This window comes from Alligator sinensis, unplaced genomic scaffold, assembly GCF_000455745.1.
Source record: "Alligator sinensis unplaced genomic scaffold, ASM45574v1 scaffold354_1, whole genome shotgun sequence".
Lineage (NCBI taxonomy): Eukaryota > Metazoa > Chordata > Crocodylia > Alligatoridae > Alligator > Alligator sinensis.
The window spans coordinates 289594-309326 of NW_005842200.1; the positions used below are offsets into that span (position 1 = coordinate 289594).

General features: G+C 39.1%; 1 protein-coding gene and 1 pseudogene across 9 annotated transcripts in view; one reads left to right on the plus strand and one right to left on the minus strand.

Annotated features, from left to right (window-relative positions):
- The window catches only part of TENM3 (teneurin transmembrane protein 3), a 540570-nt gene that overhangs the window by 269563 nt on the left and 251274 nt on the right, over positions 1-19733 (plus strand). The gene's annotated exons all lie outside the window — the stretch shown is intronic.
- LOC112550771 lies at positions 6053-6153 on the minus strand (annotated as a pseudogene).

Sequence of the window (19733 nt, forward strand, 5' to 3'; positions counted from 1 at the left end):
CGCTCCCTGCCCCCCAGTGTTGGACCTGGGCCCACTCCTCCTGCCCCACCACCGCCACCACGGTGTGCCCACTTCTTCCCCCCCCGCGTTGGGTCTGCTTCTCCCCCCTCTGCCGCCGGGTTGGCCCTGCAGGCGGCGACGACGATGGAAGCGGGGAAGGGCGGGCCGAGGTCAGCACCAGTGGCCTTGCTCCCCCTGCAGCATCTCAACCGCACGCCACTGCTGCAGTCACCTCCAAGGAGCAAGGGGAGGGATGGCAAGGCCAGGTCCAGTGGCCTCCCCCCCCCTCCCCCCGTTCCATCATCTCTACCTGCAGGGAGCAGGGCAGGGGGGTGAGGCCAATGCTGCTGGTCTCCCTCCTCTCTTCCCACCCCCATTCTGTCCACTCCATTGCCTTCGCCTCCATGGAGCGGGGCAGTGGAGTGAGGCCAGCAGAGCCCACTCCCTGGCCACCCCCACCCCCTCTATCCCCTGTGTCCCTGTCATCATGGCCACGCATTGCCACCTGTCTGAATGCTTCTTTGCACTCTGAAGGCTGTTTGTCAGACAATCAGATTGTGAATAAAGCGTTACAGACACAGACAAACAGATTAAGACTTATAATATTAGAATAATCATAGAATCATAGTGAAGTAGGGCTGGAAGGGACCTCCAGAGGTCATCTAGTCCAGTCCCCTGCCAGAAGTAGGACCATCCCTATCCAAACCATCCTGTACAAATCCACAATCTAAACTCTTCATAAGACTACCATCAGCGCTCCATCACAGTGAGCTTCAGCAAGTAATTTCTTCTGATAATCCTCAAAATGGTGGGTATTATATGTAAATAGTGTTTAGTGTGTTTAAAACAAATATAGAATTGCCTGAGATTACATTACAAATACAGTAGACTGTGAAGTAACAAATGATATTGAATGTAGTTATGATTGCTGTAACAAGATATATGCAGTGTGGTGTCACAAAATTGTCTTCCAGTTGACAAAGCAATCCATATTTATGGATTTCCTTAAAAATTGAAGGACAACGTAAATTATGACCAATTACGATGCTGTGTTTACTGGAGAAGTTTTCACATCCTTTGGGAGGATTAAGGTAATGCTCAAGTCAGTCAGAAAAAGCTTTTGCCTTTGCTTCTGCGTTCTGTGTCTGCACAGTTTTTCCTTCTTTAGGTGAGAATTATAACCTGAAACCAGGAACACAGCTATATTTAGAAGGAAGGGGTTTTTTTTTATTCCTTCACTTTCCTTCTTGTTGAATGTAAAATTATACCTGATAAAATCAGAAATAGAACAAGTAGTTCAAGCGATCCGTGCATTAGTTCCTTCAGTTTAGGTTTAATTTTCTCCAAGGAAATCTTAAATACAATCCAGTTTAACCTTTTAACTAAACTTTAAGTGTATTGTCTGAAACACTCATATCCTAACGCATATACTTCATAGCATAAATCACCAGTCAGTGTTGCAAGAAGCTTTGATATATTTAATATAATGCCTAAGTGACGGGTAGAAATTACAACATTAAATAGTTTATTTTATGCCGAACTTTCTCAGAAGAAAGGATGCTTGCTTCCGGAGTAGAAAATCAACCTAGTGAAGATGAGAAAATGCCAACATTACTGAGAACTGATTAGTGATGGAGAGGCCAGTATGTGGTTAATGGCTTGTTACTTCTGTTTTGAGAGAGAATTTCTATCATTTCTTTTTGCTTCGTGGAAACTCTGGCACTTATTAAGGTATTGTGTATGACCTGTTTTGTAAGGTAAAACTGGTCATAAGGGATTTATAAATGAATCCCCTTACCTAGAAAATATATATATGCTTTAAAGACAATAGAGTCAAAAACAAGTTGCTTGAATAATGTTACAAAATGTTACCCTATTTTAAAATATGTTTAGGAATTCACTTTGCTAAAAAGGTTTGAACGGGTAACCTAGTACATATGCCAATGATAAAAGCTACTTGTAACAATTCAGATCATGCTTTCTACTTTATAAAATGGGATTGTAAAAATCCTTTAAAATGACATCTGAAATAGCATTAAAACACAATTTCCCTTTGATAAGGTTTTAAGGCATTCATATGAAAAGTGATACCACTTTGAGTGGTTCTGTGTCAGCATTATTCAATGTTGTGTTGCTCATAAGTGACATTAATCCATTAGGGGTGTGAGGGTCATTTATTTTTTCTCATGAAGTCATTAAATACTACTGTTGATTTCTGTTCAATCAGTCGCAACTTCACTAGCATTAAGTAATTTTTAGACATAGTGTTGTTTCAAATATTGTTAATGCAGTTAGTTCAAACAAAAAATACTGTCATTTAACTTACAAAATAAACATATTTGAACAGACATTTTAAATATAAAGTAGATGGGGAAACATATCCATCCCTTTAGTTACCGGGTACCTGAGAGTACTGTATTGTAAAAGATTAGTTTAAGTGACATTGATTTTTTTTTTTAATCAATATGTAGCCATCTTCAACACATTTGTTGCTTTTTGCTAAGCATACAATATAAAAATAATCTATACTTTTTGGGCTGTTTTGTCTTCTACTACTTTATGATGGACATTTAACAAAACTTGAATGTAAACAAAGAATATTGTAATTGCAACTTGATTATTTATTTAGTACAAAATGTTTGACTTTTTAAAAATATTTAAAGAAATAATTATATCAGATGGGTCAAAACAACTGCTTTTTATGTTACTTGCCATTCATACTGCATACTATTATAATACTTTTATAATTTTTTCTTTGAAGCAAAAAGTGTGATGGTGGAATAATTGGCAAGATAAGTGTTTGAACCCTGCTAAAACTTCCAGTTACTTCTCTGATAGATGAGAATATAAAAGGAGGCAGTAGATAAGATATAATTAAATAAAATTGACTCAAGACCACAAAAATAGAAGTGCTTTAAACAAAAAGAGTCCCATTCTGTCCTTTTTTTGGAAATGTATGAGATCTTATTGAGTCAGCTTGACAGAATTGAGAACATTTTCTTGTATAATAAATACAATATGTTCTAGTTTGAAATTCTACTGTTTCAAAGAGAAATTATGCATTTTCAAAACAATGCATTAAAATCTGATTAGTCAATAATCCTATTAGTTTTTGTATTATTGAGATATGGTAATTGCTGCTTTTACCTTACATTTTTAGAGCCTTTTTTTCCTTTCTGAGCATAAATGATTTATCAAGGTGATAAACATTGCCAGCTTCTGTCCTGCATGTAGCAAAAGCGGAGCAGTGTATTAATCTCCTATCTAAAACAGTAAGTTTCCACTACCAAGTAGTGAATCATATCCTGCTGAGAAATATCTGTTTTTGTGAGTATCTGCTAGGACCCCTAAGGACCTCTGACGGATCTTGTAGGACAGAGTTGTCCACCCTGGTCTCAAATGGCAAATGATGCCAAGTAGTAGGAAGTTTATTGCAGAGTCTCTGGAGAAGCTGTTGTTTGCTCAGCATTTTTTTCATAGACTGCCTTCCTGATTCATTGAAGGAAACCTGAGCAAAGCTGTGTTATTAATGAATTATGACAAGCCTTTTGCCTATCAGGCAAAGAGGTTCCTGCTATCCCCTTTTAAGACAAAAACTTAATGGAAGATGCTCAAATGGGCAAGCTTTCTGATGATACTCCTTAAGTGCTTATCCCTTTCTGATGTGAATATTCAGAGAGCCGTGAAGCTGCAAGTGGCAGCATTTAATATCGTCTCTCTCATAATGCCTGGATAATTTTCCAGAGAGTGATCGCTGCAGCTGCTGTGAACATGGTTATTTGTTTGTTTTTCACCTTGGTCCTGGTGGAATGCTGACCTAGCTAATCTGCAGAACACATAGGGGAAAAATGTTTTCATATTCATAGCTCTTGCATCCTTTTGAATCTAACAGTATTGGAAGCCAAAGCTTAGGTGTAGCTGCTTAAACAGCACAGTTAAAGGGTCTGGCTCTGTTAGCATCTTTTTGAGAGGAAATCTGACCCATATTAATGAAGAATGTAGAGAAAGAGATGAGGATGCTGTCTTGTGTCTTTTTTTAATGGATGCTTGTGAGAGGAAAGGAGATGGCATGGGCTGTCGGGGTGAGTTATAGAATGCGTTTTGTGATCTCCCTCTGGTAGTGCTGCTCATTATGTTAAACAGTGGAGCTTTCAAACTACTGTAGTTTTCATTTTATGTGCATTGGCCTTCATTTGCTGAAATGCTTCAAGTTCACAGTACTAAAGTCATTTTGAAAACAGGATGTAATTACAAAGGTTTCTTATGCTTACCAACAGCCTTTTTGGACCAGTGTAATTATCATTACTTGTGGATACTGTAAATTGAATATCTTTTCCCTAATTACATTAAACTCAAGGGTTAGCTGCTTAAACATTCAAATAAGAAAAGCTCACCCCTCGCTATAAATAGTCAAATTGTTCTCTTAGTTAGATTGACCTTTGAAGCTAAGTGTTTTACATGATATTGTCAGGTGTACATTATATAGATAGCTTGTAATTAGATTTGTAATGAGGAACCAAGTTATAATGACTTTTTTTAAAAGTTCTTTTATTCAGCATTTTCTTACAGCATGGTAGACTTAAAGTTTCAGTATATACATGTCAGGCCCATTTTAGGGGCCCATCACATTGTTCTTAATTTACCTTTGTCCTGCCTATGGTTTGAAGTGGTTTTAAATTACTGCCACAGTGGAATGGAAGTTACCATAACTGTAATGAATTAGTCTTGCCCTCTTTTAAAAAAGGGTAAATTATTAGGCATAATGAATTTTTCTTAATTGATTTTTTCTTCCCCCTCTTTCTACTTTATGTATAAATAAGAACATTATTTGTGGTAAAACACCATAACATGTAAAAGCCTTGATGATTTTTTTTTCTTCTCTTTTCTTTTCTTTTTTTTTGTTGGTATTTTAGGAAAGGAGGGAGTTGTCTGGTAAACAAATGACTACAGACACTTTTAAACAAGAACTGTTTTTCTGGTAGAAGAAAAGAAGGCTTTAATTAGTTGATATGTCTGCCCTCTTTTTTAGTATTTGCTGTCCGTTCAGCTCTAGTGATTCTGTGCACTGTTGTAAGAAAACCAAGTTTTCCTGTGAGAAATGTGATTGATTTCCGCTTGTTACAATCATTGTAAATTTTAGTGCTATGCTAGCTACGAGCTGATATTTACTTTGTTTTCTTTATTCCACCTTCATTAAAATCACCCATTTGCTCCCCGTGAAAGTTTTTTTGTTAGGTGTGACTATTTATTTTCCCAGGATACCTCCTACTGAGTGTCCTTTATGACCTATCGTAAAAACCTGCAAGGATGGGACAAATTGGTAAGCATGCATTAGGAAGAGAGAGAGAGAGAGAGAGAGAGAGAGAGAGACAGAGAGTCCTCATGTAGGTAAAGAGAATTGTGATTATGCAAATGATTATCAGAATCATTGTTTACTAATAGAATAGTATAGAGCCTAAATAAAAAAATATCCAAATGCTTTTTTTGTTGTTGTTGAAGGAAGTATAAGATACAAAAGAAGGAAAAAGCCATTTTCAAAGCTGTCAGTTTGAAATTTCAATCGGATGTTATAAGCCTGCAGAATTTCCTTTTGCAACTCCTTAGAGCAGTGGTTCTCAACCTATTTAGACTTAAGGCACACCTTGGAAAATGTCACCTCCTAGTTTCACTCAGTTTTTGCATAGGAAAAATAAGAGAGTAATTCTTCTGAACTAAAAAAAACCACAACAGGTTAAAATACTTTTAACACACTATTCTTTTTTGAAATCTCTGGTTTTATCTTGTGAATCGTGTTTGCACACTTAACAGTACAAATTGCATCACTCTTGAGAAAAGATGGCTCTTCAGGGTGATGCAGAACTATGATTGAAAATCATGATTCTAGAGCTACAGATAACATTTTAAACTAATGAACTATGTAGTACAGATCTTATTTTATTTCTTCTAGTTTGAACATTTGTATTTTTTCCTATTCTTGCATGAAAAAAATGTAATGCATATTTTATATACATGAATTTACCCATCAAGAACCATAAAATATAGTATTTTTTTTCAAAATATGGAATGCTTCATGAGTTTGCATGTCATCCTTGTGCAGGGCCCATGCTAAAATTCTCTATTGTTCCAGTTTTAGTATATGTGCTGCCAGAGCCCTTTAACCTTACAGCCAGACAGTCTATCTTCCTCCACAAAGTGCTGGAGCACCAGGCAGTTTGTTTATCTTACAGAAGTGTAAATGTTATTTTTATTGAAGGAAGTAACAGTTTACATATCCAGTTCATTCATCTGTACAAATCGAAGATTGTTTCTACTATCAGAAGTCTAACATTAGAAAACTCAAATAGAAAAAAAACAGGCCAGTTTTATACTTCTGATGCAATTAGACCCAGATACTAGTTGTATCAGTCCATTAGTAGACAAGCTTTATCCTTCATAAAAGCAATAAGAGGCAGACATTTTAGCTGGGATGTGTATAGATTAGCTAGAAAATCTAAAGCCCTGCACTTAAATTAACTGTTTCCCTTAAGAAAACCTCAGTGAGTAAAATGTTTCTCATTGTGATGCTACGTTGAACAGGTTGGCTCACTAGATTGGAGTCTGGAACTTTTGACCTAGAGATTACTGGCCAAGATTTGAACTAAATCGGCTATCAGAAAGTATTTACCATCTAATGTAGTCTCTCTCAAACAGAGTGCTGTGGCACCTTGGAGTGCCTTGATATCTTTTTTAGGGTAATATAGGGTGCTACACAATGTTAGCTCTGTTAAGCATACAAACATGATTCACAAGATAAACCCAGAGATTTCAGATAGGAATCTGTAGCATTAAAAACATTTTGACCTGTTGTAGTCTGTTCTTTGCAAAAGGAAAAAAAAATGCTCTATTTTTCCATAGTCAAAAAACACATGAAAATGAAGAGCCAGCATTTTCCAAGGGCTGCCTTGAGCTTAACAAAGGTGACTTGAGTCTAAAGAGGTTGAGAACCACAGAACTGATGGTTCCTTGGTGAAATAATTTACCAATTTCATTCTGGTTCTGTGGACAGCTGCTTATTGTTCAGAAACAACACCTTAGTTCTACTTATTTGTATGCTTTCAGTACTAAGAACATGAGCTAGAAAATTAACTACATCCTCTCTACTTGTGGAAATTTGTCCATCTTGAAGATGAGTTTTGTTGGTGAGCCAGCGTGGAGATGTTTGCAGTAGCAAACATACCATCTGACTCTTGTGGAGAACGAAGGGCTTAGAGATCCCATTATCACCCACCATAATGTGCCTTTTGTGCTTAGGGATACTGACTCAGAACACTTCTTTCCTCAGAGAAAGCATCCCATTTAAAGTGCAACAGGAGGAGCCACCTAACTAGCAGCTCTGTTTTTCCATTGTTCTTCTGCCAGCAGACCTAAAGGAAAAAAATCACAAGCTCCATACTTGGTCTCCCTTTTGCTCTTACAGCTCCTAACTCAGTTTCTACCATGGTGACCCGCATGGTAGGCAAATCTGAAGGGGAAACAGATCCAAACAAGCCAGTTGTATCTTAAAGAGATCATATTAATGCACAAGAACAGGCCATCCTGATGAGACAAAGTGCAGCAATACACTGCTGAGTAAAGAGCAAACTCTTCAATGAGTTGAAACTCAAAAAGGAATCTTACAAAACTGGAAACCTTGCTGTATTGGTAGGGGTGAGCATAAGAGTATTGCACAAGCATACCCAGAGAGAATCAGGAAGGCCAAGGCAAAGGCCAAAATTAAGATACAGCTAGCAAGGAATATAGAAGGCCACAAAAATAATTCTGGATATATATTAGAAAAGATCAAGGAAAATGTAGGCTCCTCAGTGACTGGGGAGCAATTTAGTAATGAAGAATGCAAAGAAGACTGACGTATTTAATGCCTTTTTTACTAAAGTCTTCACTTACAAGATCAGCTATCAGACAAAATCAGTGGGAAAGGAATCCTCAGTCTAAAGTTGGGAAAGAATGGGTTAGAAATTACTTAGAGAAGCTGGATGCTTTGAAGTTACCAGGGCCAGATGAGATGCAGCTACTCCTCGCTTAATGTTGTGGTTACATTCTTGAAAAATGTGAATTTAAGCAAAACAAGTTAAGCAAACCCAATTACATCCCATTAGTTACCTAGTAGCAGGTGGTGGCCAACAACATTATAACCGAACATTGTGCGATTTAAATGAGTATGTTCTCTAATAGATCAGCGACATAATAACAAAACAATGTTAACTGAGATGACGTTAAGTGAGGAGTACCTGTAGTATTATAGATTACTCAACAAATTGTCTGAGGTAATTTCAGAGCTATTGCCTAGTCTCTAAAGGAGGTCAAATCATGTTCTGGATTACTGGAAAAGCTCAAATATACAGGAAGCTCTGGGGAATTATTTGGGTTAGACTGACTTGTCTATACCTGGAAAGATTATGGAGCATGACGTGAGGGAATCTATTCTAAACACCTAGAGATAACAAAGTGATCAGAAACAGCCAACATGGATTTATCAAAACTAAGTCATGCTTAGCCAATATGATTTCCTTCTATGACAAGGTGATTAAAGTACTGCATTGCCTCCCAGTATTTTTTGTGGGTTTATGATGATGCTTTCTTAGGAACACAGGACTGGAAGGTCTTCCTAGGTTGAGTGTAGTCCTCTGTATTTGCAGGAAGTTGTCAACCCCAGGAATCCCCAAACTTTGCTGCCTTTGTATCATTTTCTATTTTCAAAAAGTTCTTTTTTTTCCCTTGTATAAAAGACGAGCACAAACAGGAGGAGAAACAGATCAAGAATCCTGTAATAAATAGAGCTGTCTGTCAGCTGTAGGAAACTTGTATGTGACATACACCAACAGTAGGGTAAAAAAAATTCAGACATTAATTTAATTAAGTTGACAGTTTCTTTTTTAATGATACTGATATGGTCTCTATCAGTAACTATAAACCTTAAATTACATTAACCAAACGTTACTAGTGAGTAATGAAGGGTGGTTGGTGTCATGCCTGGTTTTGTGGGTGAAATTTGATTCCCAAAGTACAAATATGAGGAGGACAGATAAATTACAGAATGCTAGGGGGTTTCTGAACCCGAAAGCTTGCTTAATAACTATTCTCCAACCATTTGGGTTGGTCTAATAAAAGATATCAAATTCACCCAAGGAACCTTGTCTGCAGAATGCTAGGGAACATTCTTGGTCAAGAAGACTCTGATCAGGACAAAGGATCATCACTCTGCTGAGCACTCAGCTAGTGATCAGTGTAGGAGCACTCTCAAGCACATCTGTACTTAAAGGTTTGTCACTGTTCATATTACATATTCAGATTTTGAGTGGTTTATGATCAAGTGGTCTTAATTTATACTGGACTGAAACATGGCACCTGTCACCTTCTCCTTTCTCTCTTCCTATTCCCCAAAGAATATTGCTCTTTTCATCAGACAAAAAAAATCCTACATGTTGAAATACTCAAGCAGGTCTCTAGTCCTCTTCCTTTTGACAGGTCTCTCTGGTTCTAGCAAGTAATATAGATGAGAAACTCCTAGGCTCTTCAGAATATTGCTGTGCAACTCTGGGAGCAATCTGTCCTTGGGGTATTTTGAGGAGCCATGACTGTAATTTTGTACTGTGAAGTTCTGTTGAAAGAGGCTGCATCCCACATAAGACTGGGTAGGGTAGCAAATCTACACTTCACTTACCTTCACCTGAAGAAATGGCCTGTGTGCCTCTTTTTTGAGTCCAAGTAGATGGGATATAGAAACTAGAAGCTCCCATATCATCTACCAGGTTCATTTTACTCAGTGTTTCATGCTCTATCAAGCATCAGTGGGATAAATGACTGGCTCTACTTCTTTCTTAGTCATTCACTGGCATTCTTCACAGATGTGGCCACTGTGTTTCGTTCTCCAACTTTCATGCAATACAGGCATGAACAATGAGAACTATTATTTTCTGTATTATAGTTTTGCCCAAAAGACATTAGGAGCGCTATAGATATATAGGAAGGCATGAGTACTGTGCTAAAGAGTTTACAATTTTTAAAGATAAAGGCAGCAAAGGATGAGGAAATCAGATAAGATGTTGAAGTAAGGTGATCAGGGTCAAGACAGTTCACCTCATGTTAGAGCCTTGTGATTGTTAAGTGGCATTTTAAAGGTGGTGGAGGTTAAGTGTAAAGGTATCAATTATTGTTGTTGATTCTGCTGATAAGGGCTGTACTCCTGTCTTTCAGGAGTCAGAGGAAGAACAGGAAACTGCATTACCCTGTGTGCTCATAACATTTGCAGCTCTGCATTAACACAGTGATTATAATCAGCTCTCATGTCTGAGGACTGCTTACCGGCTGGGTTTTCTCCCAGTGTGTAGTTGGCTAACTATACTCTGTGTTTAACTATTCTGAAACATCAAAAACTGGATATGGCTAGGAATGGAGCCTCCTTGGGACAAGATAGTTCAGCACTTACAGCACAGAGAATCTTTTTTTTTAAATATTTGTCTGGTGTATCTTGCTGAGAGCCTCATGTTGATCACCAGGTTGGCCATGGAAAATAATTTCTCCCAGGTCAGTGTGGAAGGGACTTTGGGTTTTTTTTTTCTCTTCTGTAGGACTGAGGTGAGGATGTTGCATTGCATTTTCTAGGTCAGAGATTTTCAACTAGTGGGCCACAGAGGTGTCACAGAGAGGCAGGCCTCATTTTTCCTGAATGTGAATATTACCTCTGATGCAGGAATCAGTAGTACTGCTTTAGTCCAGCACTGCAAGGAGATGATGGGTCTATACATGAGGGTAGGGGGAAGTTGGCTGCAGAATAGCAAGTACAGTAGCTGGTCTGTGGGACTGTGCAGCAAACTGGAAAGGAGGTGGACTTGAGGGATGCATATGGAAGGGAGAGAACAGAGTCTGGGTAGGGGGGACCCCCAGGCTGTGGGGGGTGCAGGAAATGGGTAATAGGATTGAAAATGTTGAAGGCCACTGGACTTAGGCATATCAAACCTATTCAGTTCCCTGCCATACTTGGCAGTGGCGGCATTTCAGTCTTTATTGTCTGCCTATGGCGCACAACTGTTCAGTAATAACTTGATATAACAAAAGCCACTGGGCAAAATATAAAGACGTGGGTGAATTTTAATTGCCTGTGTAAGTTATATTATCTAATGGTCCTTTCTGGCCTAAATGTCTACAAAATTATGATTATTTGATGTAAGTATATAAGGATGGAGGCTTGAGAAATACACTTAGAAGTTCATTCCAATTGTGAGTGAAGAATAGGAGAGGGGTACAGAGGCCTTTATAAGAAAAGAAAATGAGGGGACAGCCTTGATCCTGTGGAAAAGGCAAGCATAATGTAAAAGCTAACGAGTCATCATGGATTGTCTGTACAGCCCTTGACAGGTAGAAAGAATTTTTAATCTGATGCACTGAACAAGGGGGAGGTAATAAAGTAGGTAAAACAAAAAAAAGTGGGGGGGGCGGGGGGGAGGACATGGTTAAAATGCTGGCTGAAAGATTGGATTTTGGAAGAAAAAGGCAGTGTTGGATGTGAGGAAGGTTAGAATTTAAAAACGAGATAAAAGAGAAAGTGATAGGAAGGATTGAAGTTGCTGACATGGGAGATGATTAAGATAATAATGATATGGCCATTAAGGAAAAAGGGGAAAGGAACCCATTTTAGAAATACTGTGGAGAAAAAAGTGACACAATTTTGCCATGTGTGTTTTTGTGGGGTGAAGAAAAGCAAAGATGTGAAGCCCCTAAATCAGGGAATAGCAATGAGTGGAGAGAGTGGCAATGCTACTCACTTATAACAGAATGGACAAGTATGAAAAGGATGCTTTAATTCATATTCCTATACCTAAAAATAACTCCTCAGTGTTGTCAAGTATCATATAACAGACTTGAAAAAGCTAGCATTGCAAAGCTGAGTCTTTGCTAGAATGCTGACTTTGTTACACCATACCAGTAACATAACTGAGGGGAGACAACCAGGGCAACAGTCCCAGGCGCCACCTTTGTTGGGGAGGCAGTGGGGAGGGGGGGGTGGGGGGCAGGCTGTGCAGAAGCAGCCATTGTTGCTGCAGCAGCAACTGATCGCACCACCACGATAAGCACAGCAGGAGCCGGCGCTACCTGGGCGCCACACATCTGCCCTGGGCACAGAGCTGAGCTGCACCATACTGTCTCTTATTGCACACAACAGCCTCTTGCAATGTAGAAGCCACTTGCACCTCCTTGGAAATATTACTGCAGGGGAGGAGAAAGTGGAAAACAGAAAAGTGCTAAGGACAGAAGGGTAAGCCCAGTCTCTTTCTATGTGTTCTTGAGCCTGTGTTGGAGAACAGTAGGTGCAGGTTGTTGTGGAATAGTTGACAGTCTTTCTTTGATACTGAATAATAGCCCAGCTATTACGGGAACACCTGATCCTTAACCTGTTTACTGTAACTCATTTGATTTGACTGTTTCACAGCTGAAGGTGCCATTTCTTTATTGATGAGCTAGAGCAGCAGTTCCCAAGCTTTTTTAGTTCATATACCATCACCCTAAAAAAAGATGATTGAAGTGCCTTTGTATGTGTTTGGTTTTTTAGTTGGGTTTTTTTCAGACTCACTAGCCTTAAATATTTCTGGACTGTATAGTAAAATAAATGTCTAAGAGAACCGAAAATGATCAATCAGAGCTAGGTCTGGCTGGAAAACAAGAATTCTGTTTAGTGAGAAGTGTAGTGTTCTCAATTTTTGCTTTTAATAACAAACAAAATGAAAGCATTTAGAAGTTTTCATGAGAGAGAGAGCGAGAGAGAGAGAGAGGACAAATCGCAGAATATTCCATAACCCACAGGTTATGCACTTGCGTGGGATGTGGGAAACCCATGTTCAAATCCTTGCTTCGAATTGGGCAGTGCCTGAACTGCTGAGGCTTGGCAAATCTGGAATCTCTTTCTTTCTTGTTTTGACTAGAAATTCCACTGTGGACCTGCAAAGCCTTCCCAGCGGAAGTTTCACTGAAATTGATATGTTTGGTTTTGGTGAAGAAGCATATTCTGATGGAGAAAAAAAAACTTTCAGCAAAAAGTTCCCATCAGGCTCTATTTTTTGCAGTCATTATTTGTTATGTCTTTTGTCATCCAGATTTACAAAGCACAATTACATGGGTCATAAATGATGATTTGCTATATTTTGGGGTACCTGTGAATAATATTAACTAGTTTAACTTTTTTTTAAACTGGTCTTAAATTAAATAAAAAACATTCTGCTAATTCTTAATAGCATTGTAGCTAAACACAAGCCAGAGGTAGCATCACTTCCTTTTTTATAAAAGTTAAATCAAGGAAAGCATAAACATTTTGTTTAGGCTGTCAGAGAAAACAAAAAGATGCTATTAATGAAAAGTGTGTATGCATGCAAAAAGGCTCTATTTCCCTTCCTCCCAGAGAGAAGGACAGAATGTGAGAGTATGTAAAAGAACAGGGGCCTGAGCAGGGGCAGGTAAAGAGGAAAGGGAGTATTGCCAGTAAATGGGGCTTGCTTTATCTGGGCATTAAGCTCAGACTGCAGCCATCCTGCTGCTATGCTTCTGAAGAGCAAGGAGCTATCTTTAGACCTCTAGACCGGCTTTTTTAGCCAGTGTATGCAACCACCTACTCCCTACCCTCCACTTTCCCTGCATAGACAGGAGGGAATTTCCCATGGGTCCCTGTCTCCCAGCTCTGCAGGGGCCAGACTGCAGCCTCTGTAGGGCACAGAGGACATGCAGAGGATTTCTCCAGCCTGTAGCAATGTCCTAGATAAAAGTCCCTTAACTTTGTTTTGCAGCTGCATTCATACTTCTTTTGAATAAAAGTCCATCTCTCTTTAGCTCAAGCTGTGCAAGCTCAGTGCAAGCTGAAGGCTAGCTCTAGCAAAAAGCCAACCAGGTATGGCACCATGTGAGAGTACTCTACCTATCAGCAGAGCTACAGTGCATAATATATAGGTAAACAAAACTATGGGAGTGTATTGGGGGAGACTTGTTTGCTGTTACAGCTAGGGAAGTACATTTTGAATGTTGGGCATTTTTGGGGGTGGTTCTGTACATGTGATAAATATTTGAAACCAAAAGATTTTTTTTTTTTTTTGGTGTGTTACATCCAGTAAGCTCATGTATCATCAGTCAGATGTGTACCATGGTCTAGAAATCCCTGATCTAGAGGACATACGATACAAGATTTTTAAAAAAGAATGCTGATATAACGACCAGTGTAACATAGTGTACTCTGTCCCTGAAAGAATAGGTAGCTTCTTTTTTTTTTAATGTCAAATATGATCTGCAGAAAATGAACTGCAACAACAATAATTCCAATTACTCCAATCATTCATTATTGTTACACAAAATACTTTTCTGCTTTCTCTGCTAGAGGCATAATTTTTAAAAATGTACTTTTTTTTTCTACTGAATGAGTAGGCTATAAAGCTGTGTAAGAGCTATTTTAAGTGTATGGTATTATAGAGTATTTTCCCTTTAAAATTGAATAGTGCATAGCGTATTATGCATTCAAGTGTAAGAGTGATGTCATAGACATGATGGTCCAGTATTATGCAAGAGGTGAAGATTTCTTAAGGTAATATCTTCTATTGAACTGACTTTGTAGCTCGGATAGAGTAAGGCAAGCTTTTAAATGCAAGGCATTGTTGATCAGGTCTGTGTTTGTGTTTAAAGCATAGTTGATTTCAGCAAGACTTTGCAGATTATAAATTACAACACAACCTCTGAATTTGTATCGGACCCAAAAGAGTTGTTGTGGTGTTTAACTTTTCCAAAGCTATTATATAGCAGAAATATCCTGGATCTTTTTGTTTTTTTAATTAGATTATTGTAGTTTACTTTTTTATCTGTGCCTGCTTGTCTCAGTATACATAATCTGAGCACCAGCCTTACATATTAGACTGCACTGTTTGTTGGGATCCAATGCAAAATTATTCAGCATGTTCTTCCTAATAAGGTATGTGAAAATCATGACTACAAATTGACTTCACACATCATAGCCAGTTTCAGAAGTTTTTAACTATCTTTTGGACTGACATTGGCTCAAAGATGATAAATATACAAAGCAAGGAGAAGTGTGAGGCTAGGTACAGACATTCCAAAAGCACAAGGCAGAATCACTGGAACCTACGTGGGTTTGGGTAAGTACCCTAGGTTAAGTCGGCATTAAACAGAACAGATGCTTGCCCTTTGGGTGGCGTGGGGAGACATGCAGGCTGCATGCACTGGCTGAGGCCAGCAGGTTGGGGGTGCTTGAGCACACCTCCTAGCATGACCTGCAGTCTCCTCCCCCTTTCCCACCCCTGTCATTGGTCAGTGTCAGCGACTGGTATCTCCAAGTCTGCTCTCCGTCACTATGCCTGGTTGTCTGGGCGTGGGGATCTCTTGGTAGGCTCCTGCATACCCATCAAGGGACCTCTGTGCCCACCCCCCACCCCCCCCAACTGGCATAGTGCCAGAGAGCTGGGCACAACCAAGCACTTCCTTTCCCTCACTCCCCCATTAGTAGTCAGTGTCAGTCATGGGCATCTCCAGCTGTGTCTGCTCCCTGTCACTCTGCTTGCTTGCCAGGGGCATGGAGGTCTCTGGGTGGGCCCCCACATACCCACCCACACGCCCCCATGCACCCCCCTGAACCCATGCAGTTCCGGGGAGCCAGGCACAGCTGAGCACCCCTCCCCCCACATCATCATCAGCCACTGTGCTGATTTAGGGGAGTGAGGCTGACTGGGTGCTCAGCTAGAGCAGCTTGAGTGGGGGCCAGCTCCCTGCAAGGCGAGGCTAGCAGGGACTTGGAAAGGTACCTGCGATGCCAGCAGACAGTGACCTAACTTGATTTGCAAGCTCACCTGGTATTGAAGTCTGATTCTCTAGATCAATTAAGTCTGATACCACATTGTTAAATACAGTTAAAATGGCTACTACTCCTTTATCTTTTCTCTTGGATAGCTTGTGAGAGGTAAGACCAGATCAAGAATTCATATACATGAGCAACTGTGTAAATAAAACTAGATTGACACCATAATGTGGTTTTAGATGTATGCAATTACCAGTGCACAAAATAATTATGGATAGTCAGCTTTAATACTGCATTTTGAAATTTCTCTTAGTTTATGCATTTCAGTTTATATCAGTTCTATTTTTTCAGAACGAATCTGTTTTGCATTCCTCTATTTCTACTTGATCGCATATTCATGTACGTAGAGCTATATTACTCTATGGCTTATGAAATGGTTACTTTTGTTCCTCTGTTTGCATGAGCAGGGCTGTTAGCTGGATTTTTCAAGGGTCATTCTCTCATAACCACTTGTGTTAAATCTTTTTGTGAGTTGCACAAGTATTTTGTTAACACAGTATAATCTTGTCTGAGAACATGTTAAATTGCAAAAGCATAGTTTCAAAGGGAGAGGGGAGCAACGCAAGAAGTTTGTTCCTATCTTATCAGTGTGTGCTTGTAACAGTCATTGGCAGTGGAAATTTATGAAGGATGATGTGGGGGAGGGAATAATCTTGGAAAGCATGTGCAATAAAGTATATGAGGAATTTTTTTACAGCATAGTGCTTCCAGACCCATTCCTTTAAATGCTTTATGTGTAGTAATTGTTTTTATCTGGCAGGTTTTAACAGGTCTTGAGAGCTGCGTCTTGAAAGTATAATGCTTCAACATTAATAATTTTTCAGTAACTCACAGGCTTATAAGGCTTTCATTGATGACTTCAACCATTTAGATTAAGAGCAGTTGTTTCTGAATTTGCAGAGTAGTCAGATGGGAATGTGCTTTCATGCTTCTTCAAACAGATGGATAACCTCTGTCTGTTGATAGATTTGGATGGCCCAGTTGGCATTTCTCTTGTCCTTGGACATAGGCCCAAGTATTTTGGAAATTGCTTTGTAAAGGGGTTTGTTACCCTTGGTTTCAGACATGCATAAACAGTAATTTTCTGCTCTGAGATTTGAGATTTTTTTTTCTTTTTTTGGCTGAAATTTGCCATGTCTCAGCCTTTTGTGCCTCTTTCATTTTCATATAGATTAGACTGGTGTGGTGTGGCTTATTTATTTTTTTATTACTCTGAAGTGGTCAAGTTGGCAAAGAATTAGAAATGACTTTTATTATTACTAGGTTTTCTTTGTAGTTAACACTTCAAGGAGCTTTCATTATAACTTTTTGGTTCACTAGTTCATAACCGTCTGAAAAAATATTTTGGACGGAAATTGTTCTTATTTGGCCTGAGGACAAAGAGCCTTTCTTGAGTTGCATGAGAAAGTATGGGACATTTTACCTATTTTAAAAAATAAGTATTAAGTCTACTTTTTGATTTTCAATGTAAAGGGAACTGGAAATTACTGGATTTTACACTTTAAAACCTTTCATTTCTTATGTGGTAGGTCACAGTGCAGTTCTGCCGAGTATTAATTTGAACAAAAAGCATTATAAAATCAAAATAAACTAATAGGTTTTGCATATATATTGTCTATTTTCTATTTTAAGTTGTACAGTTGCCAGGAATGGAATGGAGTTGTCCAAAAAATAAGCAACAGGATAATGCTCTTGAGGTATAGCAGGAATTTTCTCACAACTGAAAACCTTAGGTATGTATGTGCTCAGGTGAAAACTCAGAACCAGACTGAGCCAAAAGTGCTCAGCTTCCATGGGCACCTAAATGAAGAGGCTAGATTTTCTAACGTGTTCAGCACCCAGCAGCTGTTTTCATTTTGCTTAATGATGCTTAAATGGGACTGTGCTTTTTTGGAAATACTGTTCCTAAAATGCTACCTCCAGTCCATTTCCACTGTTGATATCTTAGCTGATTCAGTGGTGAGCTAACTTTGGTGTTCATGTTGTGTATTTTCATTTAGGCTTTCCAGCTTCCTGCCTGTGGTGTTCTATTTGTTTCTTAGGTAGGAACATTTTCTCCACATGGGCAAAGCTGATAAGTTCTATTCCAGCAGAGAAATAAATTACATGCTAGATATAATGAGACATCAATGTCCAGGAAATGTCCTGTTGTTTGTGAGAGTGCTGATATGTGAGACAACAGTCAATAATTTTCTATTAATTCTGTACTTCTTCTCACCATACCCACTCCCCCCTCAAAAACACCCACACCTTTTGCTGATCTAGTTATGACCGGAACCTAAAATAACTTTTAAAAAAACCCTTCTCATGAGAGCACTGTAACTGAGAGGGGAGAATTTTTTTAAGTAATGAGATTATAAGGTAAGATTCCAAAAATAATGTGAACTGAGACCAATACCTCCAGCTAGAGATACTAACCATTTGATTTGAAAAATGTGTACCTCCATTTCTGAGCATGATGCCAGTTTCATGTTTCACTCGCAGCAATGATTTTTCTTCTACGTAACTATGTATACACTTGTAAGGGTTGTAAGATCCATTAGTATATGTAGTTTGTAATGGTTGGTAGGGAATTGTATTTGTTTCAGTTTTTAGGTCAGACATCATATGGAGAAATCTTTGACTATTGCATATGCTTTCTGGACTCTGGTCTGATGTGGGACAGTCAAATCAGTGGCCAGTATGTATTGGCCGGGTAGGTGAAACTTAGTAACTTTCCTAAGTCACCTTAGGGATCTTGCCAGGTTTCAACTCAGATAATTATGTCCTGTCTACTTAATTTCACAGATCGCTTCAGTCTTTCTGACTGCAGCCCAAACCCTTCAGGGTAGAGATCATGTCCTGCAAGGAGCTGAGCATGCTGTCAGGGCTTATCTGCTGAACAGTTAATGATCACTATTGGAAATGTATTCCTTATTATTTCTCTTACACCAGTTGTATAGAGTTTCTGTGTGTTGCTGAATCGTTTGTGTAGATCAAATATATGAGTCAGTCAACATCAGAATATGAATGTTAAGGAGAGAGCAGGGCCCTCACTCCTACTCAGACCCAACTACACCAGATAAAAGGGCCAGAACTAAAATTGTTGTAACTAAGGAAGGATTTCTTTGGTGCAGGCACTTTAGAGCACTGTCCCTGGAGGATACTGGGGTAGGCAACTTGCTTGAAGAGTTAGGAAAGGGCATGTCTAGGGTAGGACTACAGTTTCTCTGCAGCCCATAAGGCAGTCATAGGAAGTTGCTATAATTTGAACCATCACTCTGGGGGCTCCTCAAGTCCCCAAAGCAGCCTAGGATCAAGAGACTACAAAGGTGAATAAAAAGTCACTCCATTCCTCCATCTACTGTATGTAGGGTTCAGTGCCGTCTCACTCGTATTCTCTAGAAATGGAGAGGATGAAGAGAAACAGATAACAGGCATGCAAATAACCCCGCTAAAACTAGCAGTGAATTTGGAAATTGCTCAAGAAGGCACTGCCCCTGTAAGCAAAATATTGGCCTGCACTTACTGCTGTAGCAGACTCCTTGGAAGTTGCCTTACAAATCTTTTAGGTGGTCTTGCACCTTATATGAGAACAAGTGCATTTCCTAAACAATCAACTAATAGCACAGTCAATCTGATGTCATTAAGAGCTTCTTTAGAGGCTTCATTGCAAAGTCTGGTTCTCTCTTAAATAAGAGGACTTGAAAACAACTGTCACAATGGCATAAAATGTAGGAAGAAAGTGGCATTCTAAGCCTAAGCGTAGGCATCTCTCCTCCTTCAGAGTTAAGCTGGAAAAGAAAAACAATGTTTAAGACATACAGGCCTAGAATTTCTCCTGGTTTCTCCTCGTATTTCTTCTCCTGGGACAGCA